This window comes from Tamandua tetradactyla, chromosome 2 (assembly GCF_023851605.1).
Source record: "Tamandua tetradactyla isolate mTamTet1 chromosome 2, mTamTet1.pri, whole genome shotgun sequence".
In the NCBI taxonomy this organism is placed as follows: Eukaryota; Metazoa; Chordata; class Mammalia; order Pilosa; family Myrmecophagidae; genus Tamandua; species Tamandua tetradactyla.
The window spans coordinates 200,183,078-200,190,137 of record NC_135328.1 but is presented as its reverse complement, the minus strand read 5'-3'; the positions used below and the strand labels follow the sequence as shown (position 1 = coordinate 200,190,137).

Sequence of the window (7,060 nt, the reverse complement as noted above, 5' to 3'; positions counted from 1 at the left end):
ATTGCCCTCCACTCCACCCTGGGGAGTTTTGCTCTGAGTGTTGCCCAGCAGTTTTGCTCTGAGGCTTAAATAAAATCATGGATCTAAAGAGTTCCATGATGACTGGCACATGGTCAACAAATGTGGTAGCCTCTCCCTGGAATTCCCTATATTAGAGAAGAAGAAATGAGGCCTCGAGGTTAAAAAATGCATTATACAAATGCGTAGTAGGCACACATTAATGCAGCATTTCACTCATTCATGAGGGAGCTATCAGGAACACAAAGCTGTTTCCGAGAATTCATTCCTAATAGTCCACGAAACCCAAAGAACGCTGAAATAAGATTGCTAGGTTCAAAACCGGTGAATGTCCCAGAGAGCATGACCTCTAACCTTTGGGGTGATCATTTCTATTGATCAGAAATCACTGGTATCTCTATGGAACAAAAGTCGTTTGTATTTTATTTGTTCTCTACAAATCAACGTCTTACTTCTCAGACTTGTGTCTGGGCTCTGATCCACCGTGAGTAAAAAGAAAAAGGGACAACATGGATGCATCCTGAGCACATTCTGCTGAGTGAGAGAAGACACAGAAGGACACAGATGTTATGATTGCACTTCTGTGAAATATCTAGAGTAAGCAAATTCATAGAGACAGAAATGGATTAGAGGTTGCCAGGGACTGGGGGAGGACAGAATGGGAAGTTATTGTTTAATTGGTACAGAGTATCTGTTTGAAAATAGATAACAATAATGGCTGCATAACATTGGGAAGTGTAATTAATTTCACTGAATTCTATACTTACGACAGGATTAAAATGATCAATTTTATGCCGCGGTCCAGCCGCAGCAGAGGGAACGGGCTTGAAGGTGTGGAGGGTCGTCGGCGCAAGAAGAACACCAAGAGACAGCTCAGAGAATTTTCCTCTGAGAAGAGTTGCTTAGATTTATTTTTGCTTAACTGATTTTATACCCTTATTTTTGGCAAGGAAACAGGTATCACAGAATCATGGTTGTGTCATGGCTTACGTTTTAGGTAAAGTTACAGGTTCAGGGAAGCAAAGCGAAAGTACACGTTTTGATTTTCTTAGGAACACTTACACAAGATTTTAATAGCAGCAAGATATTGGCTTAAACCACAGACATTGTGTTTGCAGTTTTCTGAGTTTAGACTTTCTGTTTCTATTATTTTACAGGTGAGGCTATATGTCAAGACCTATTTTAATCTGGTTAAAGGTTAGCTTGTTTTGATTAAAAGGTTACATTGTTTACTTAGATTTTTTATTGTTTTATAGCAATGGACCGGTGCCGTGGTGGGGGAGTAAATTTCCAGGATGGCTCAATGCAGGGTTTTTTAATTGTAAGTGTTTACTCTCTATGGGGTACTTTTCTGTGACTTGTTCTAAAAGCACTTCTGCCTGCTGTATCTGCAGCATGACTTGCTTAATGGGGGCGTCCCAACCTAATTTTTTCCAAACAGTCATTAACAAGGTTTTGCAATTTGTACAATTTGTATCATTTTTTCCAATTCTTTTGCTTTCTGATTCGTTTTGATATAATGCTTGGAGCACAACCAGCAACAAGAAACACACAATTGGTGTCGTTAATCCCAGTATTTTTCTATTACACCATTTTATGCCTCGTCCTCTTTTGGGGCGTTGAAGGCCTTGCCACCGCCCTTCCTTCCAGGGAACCATGTCAAACCGGGGAGGAAAAAGAGGACGCGGCAATTTTAGTGTTATATATATTCACCACAATATATATAAAAAATTAAGCATTAAAAAGCAAAAGTCGAAGTGACCTCTCTAGAGAGTCACATGACACTTAGGGGCTTCTTAGAGGATGCTGCAGTGGGATAACGGAGATCACGCAGCCTCCTCAATGCCCACTTCCAAGTTCTGGAAAATTTTCCTTAACAAAGTCAAGTACTGATAAGATGGGAAAGAGAAGGATTGACTTTTAAACCTGTGTCAGGATGACTTCTAAGCAAGAATTCCAGATCTTTGCTCTGGGAAGCCCAGGTTGATGCACTAGTCCAGCAACCACTTTAGACTGATGATAAGAAAATGAAGACCCAGGAACAGGGCGTGACTTATCCAAGGCCCCATGACCATGCCTGGTAGAAAAGCAGAGGCCAGAACCCACTCCCATCTTGGGGTCCCCTGGACTAATTCCCCGGCCCTGCCCCAGCTGGGGCCCAGGTGTGGGTCATCCCTTACGGGCATGAGCTGCTCTGCACTCTGTGGGTGGGGGTGGCAGGCAGACTCACTCTAGTTGGAGCTCCATCAATGTCTCAGGGTCCTGTGGAGGTTTCATTGAGGTTGGGCTTATCTGTGCTTAAACAAGTGAGAACCGAAGCCCCCGAGCCTCCTGCAGCCTCCTGCAGCCTCCAGCCCCCACACTTGTTCATTCTGCCATAAGTCACATGGACAGCTCAGAGCTGGAGGAACAAACAGCCGCAAAGAAGCGACAGATGGGTTTCCATGGTGATCGCCTACTCCAAGGATCTCCTTTCTTCTGGGGCAGCGACAGAGATGCAGCAGGAGGCACATGGGCACAGGATGGGGAAAACCAAGTCCTGGTTCTGATCTTCCTCTGGGAGGAGGGATGCAGGTGCCTACTCTATGCGAGGTATGGCATGCTGAATGCTGTACACTCATTATTTCATGTAATCCTCCTCCCAGCAAGCCTTTGAAGTTAGCAGCTATTATTATGCCCATTTTGCAGATAAGGAAATAGAAGACAGAGAAGTGAAGAAATTAAACTGGAAACACACAGCTTATTAAGGGTACTTGGGCTGGGCTGTTAACCACAGAACTATACATTGCCCCAGCCACTCTTCTCCTGGAAAACCAAATCCATTCCTTCTGGAGGTTGCAGGCTCAGCTCAGAGAAGGGAGGGAGTGCGGCAGGATGCAGAGAAAATACTTCAGATCAAACATTGTGCTGTTGCCCACCCCCCCACCCCCCATTTTCTGCTTGGACATATTGGCCAGTATAACACCTGGCACCTCGGGCAGGAACTAAACCCATGCTCAGGGCCCCTGAACAGCTGTGACACTGCCACAGCTGTGAAACAAACAAGGCAATGCTCAGAGGCTCCGGGATGCCATCCAGAGCCCTCCTTGTCCTCAAATCCACTCGAAGCCCTGCTCCAATCCTGCCCTTCAGGAACCTAATCTTCTACCCACTCTGGGAAGCCTCCTTATCCTGAAGCAGATTCCAGGTCATGTCCTCTATTTCTCACTGCCGTCTTCTCCCACTCCCTGCTCCCCAAAGTGTCCCCAAAGTGTTCAGAGCCCAGGTATAGGATAGGAACTCCGGGGTGGCTATCATAAGCCCTGAAAAGCCCAATGGCAGCCTCAGAGTTCTTGGCAGTGCCCAGAGATCTATTTTTAGGGCGAGCCCAGCTCAGCCCAGCTTACCAGGATGCCCTTCATTCTCTTCCTTCATCCAAGCCCCAAGGACAACCCTGTGAATCTCAGTCTAGAAAAGCACAGTCTCCAGCTGGTCTGAGAGCCTCCCCTGCAGGGATGGAGGTAGGAGAGGGCTTGTTTGTGTGAGCAAGTATGGACATGAGCCTGAGCAGACCAGGATGATCAAGGCTGGGGGTAGGGGAGTAGGAACAAGATCAGGTGCTTCACCCAAGCCTCATCGGCTGACCTTGACCTTCTAGCTCCCCCATCCATTCACCCAACCATCCTTGCATCCATTCATCCATCCATCCATCCATCCATCCATCCATCCATCTATCCATCCATCCATCCATCTATCTATCCATCCATCCATCCATCCATCCATCCATCCATCCATCCATCCATCCATCCATCCTCTCATTCAACAAGTACTTATTGGGCATTTGTTATTCCAGTGCCAGGGATGAGAAAAATGAATGAGCCTTGATTCTTGGCCTCAGCACTGAGCTCCTGACCTTCTTTCCCAAAACCGTTCCCCTCTCAGTCTTCCCCATCTCAACTGATGATGACTCCAGCCAGCCAGTGGCTCGGGCCAAACCTCACACCTAATTTGTCAGCAAATCTGTCATTTCATTATGGTTCAAGATATATCCAGAATCCAACCACTTCATGCCTCTTCCACCCCTGCCAACCCAGTCCAAGCCACCTACATGGCTCACCTGCATTTTGACCTGGCACAAGAAGTTTCCTGCTCAGCTCCTGACCCTACGAGTCAATCTCTTACCGAAAGCTGAGTGGTACTGTGAAGACAAGATCAGATCATGCCAATGCATCTCTCCCCTCTGGAACAAAAGCCAAAGCCCTTTAATGGCTTTGAAAACCCCTAAGGGACACCCCCACCCCCACCTCTCTGACTTCCTCTTCTGCTCTCCTCTCTCCCTCAGTCTGCTCGGCAGTGTTGGCTGCCTCCAACCTGGCAGAAACACTTCCCTCTCAGAACCAGTACCTCGGCTGTTGCCCTGCCAGGAATGATCTCCCCTGAGAAATCCACTCTGCTCACTTCCTCTTCTCTCCAGGATTTTATACAAATGGCAACTTTTCAATGAGGCTGGCACAAATCATCCCATTTAACATTGCAGTCCCTCCCTTCTCCATAACATCTACTGCCAAACAGCATATGAGACATTTAAAAGATTTATTTGGTTTATTTGCCTATTTCACCTTACTGTAATGTAAGTTCCACCAGGGCAAGATTTCGTCTGCTTTGTTCACTGCCCTTAGAACCTGTCTGCCCCATAGGATGGGCTCATTAAATAAATGTTGAATGAATGAGTGACTTGTGTGAGTGATAGACCTGTATAAAAGCTGTCCCTGCCTCCATTCCTGCCATTTCCTGTCTGTTCTTACACAGCCAGCCACAGTGATTTTCCTAAAACAACTGACCATATCAGGCCCTGGTCTAAAACTTATGCCTTTCCCATAGGAAAGCTCCTTGCATATCCCACTGGCCTCTCCTTAGCACCTCTCAGTTCAGCCTCTACCTGCCTCTCCAGCCTCCTCCCCATCACTCCATATTGGACTCCCTTCAATCCTCAAACCCACCATGCTTTCTTCCCTCTGTGTTTTTGCCTTTACTGGTTCTCCACCGGAAGCATTCTCTCCCACCTCCTCACCTGGCTAAGTCGTCTGTCAGGTCTTCGGTAGGTGTCACTTCCTTGGAAGACTTTTCTGGCCTTCTGGGTTAGAAAGCCCTTCAGTGTACTCCCACGGTGCCCTTTCCTCTTGTTCTGCAGTTGCCTGTTTACTGGTCTCTCTTTCCCCCGGACATTAGCTTGGTGAGGCTGGTGGCCATGTCTCTTTGACTCTGGAGGTAGAACGGTACAGTGGCTAAGGGAATGGACTGTCTGAATCTAAATCCTGGCTCAGCTATAGGAATTTAGGCAAGTTACTTAAGCCCCAAAGTCTCAGTTTTCTTATCTGTAAAATGGGAATAATAATAGCAACTTCCCTGTGGGACTGGGGAGAGGATGATGGGATTCGGTAGAGGATGAAATGAGTTCATGCATTTAGCTCTCAGAGACATGCTTGGCACATAGTAAGTGCAATATGAGCATTAGCTGTTCCCAGTGTTGTATTTCCAGTGCCTACCATAGAATTTGGCCCATTTCAGTACTCAGTAAGTACTTGTTGAATGAATGAATGAGTACGGGGATAGAGGAATAAAGAAAAGGTATGAGAACATAGAGGAGGGCCCTACCCCAGCCTGAGGGGAGTCAGGTCTCCTGCAGGGAGATGGAAGGAGGGCATGCCAGGCAAGAGAAACAAGCAGCCCTCTTAGCACATGAGGACCTGATGCACAGAGGGAACAGCCGCCCATCACTTTGTGACTGACCCATTAGTGTTAAGAGTCTGAGTATCCCCTTTGTTGGCCATTATGAGGACAACCTTGGGTGTATGAACTGTGCCCCCCACTCAGACTGGCTGCCTACAGAGGGCAAAACGTTTCCATGGTGGCTCCCTCACCAGATGAGGAGAAAGCAAGCAAGGGAAAAGAAGCACCACTTGCTGAGGGTCCCCTATGGGACAGCCCTAGATTTAACCTGGCAACGATCCCATGGGTGAATATTACTGCATTCTAGAGATAAGGGGTCGGAGGCCCAACATCACCCATAAGTAAGAGGTCGAGGCAAAGTTCAACCTCAGGTCTGTCTGACCCCTTGTGGCCTCCTTCATCAGGCTGGGGCTGCTGGTAGCAGAAGTCTGTGTCTCCCCATTCCCTTAGCAACCTTGACATCATTCATTTCTTGACTGCCTTCATAGAGTCCAGATGAAGGAACTGACCAGGGGAACCCCTCAATAGCACAAGGACTAATGGAGAGTCAAGTTCAAAAGTTCATGAAGACTGAGACTCAGCATCAAGGAATTGAGAAAACCTTCTCGACCAAAAGAGGGAAGAGCGAAATGAGACAAAATTAAGTGTCAAAGGCCTAAGAGATCCCAGAATCAGTAGGTTATCCTGGAGATTATTCTTATGCATTAAACAGATATCACCTTGTTAATCAAGATGTAATGGAGAGGCTGGAGGGAACTGCCTGAAAATGTAGAGCTGTGTTCCAGTAGCCATGTTTCTTAAAGATGATTGTATAATGATATAGCTTTCACAATCTGATTGTGTGATTGTAAAAACCTTGTGTCAGATGCTCCTTTTATCTACCTTATCAACAGATGAGTGAAACATATGGAATAAAAATAAATAATAAGGAGAACAAATGTTAAAATAAATTTAGATTGAAATGCTAGTGATCAATGAAAGGGAGGGGTGGAGGGTATGGTATGTATGAATTTTTTTCTGTTTTCTTTTTATTTCTTTTTCTGAATAGATGCAAATGTTCCAAGAGATGATCATGATGATGAATATGCAACTATGTGATGATATTGTGAATTACTGATTATATATGTAGAACAGAATGATCAAAAGTTAAGAATGTTTGCATTTGTTTAGTGTTTTTTGGTATTTAAAATTTTTTTAAATTAATTAAAATAAATAAATAAATGGATAGATAATGGGGGAACAAATGTTAAAATAAGCTTAGATTGAAATGCTAGTGATCAATGAAAGGAAGGGGTAAGGGGTATGGTATGTATGAATTTTTTCTGTTGTCTTT

The 7,060-nt window shown here is 45.5% G+C and overlaps 1 long non-coding RNA gene across 1 annotated transcript; it reads right to left on the bottom strand.

The window, feature by feature from the left end:
- Positions 1-4,069: 4,069 nt before the first annotated feature.
- On the bottom strand, positions 4,070-5,749 carry LOC143674696 (uncharacterized). Its single transcript, XR_013171177.1, has 3 exons — positions 5,653-5,749; positions 5,069-5,259; positions 4,070-4,195 (listed from the first exon to the last, which is right to left on the bottom strand). It is a non-coding gene; the product is annotated as an uncharacterized LOC143674696 (long non-coding RNA).
- Positions 5,750-7,060: the final 1,311 nt, after the last annotated feature.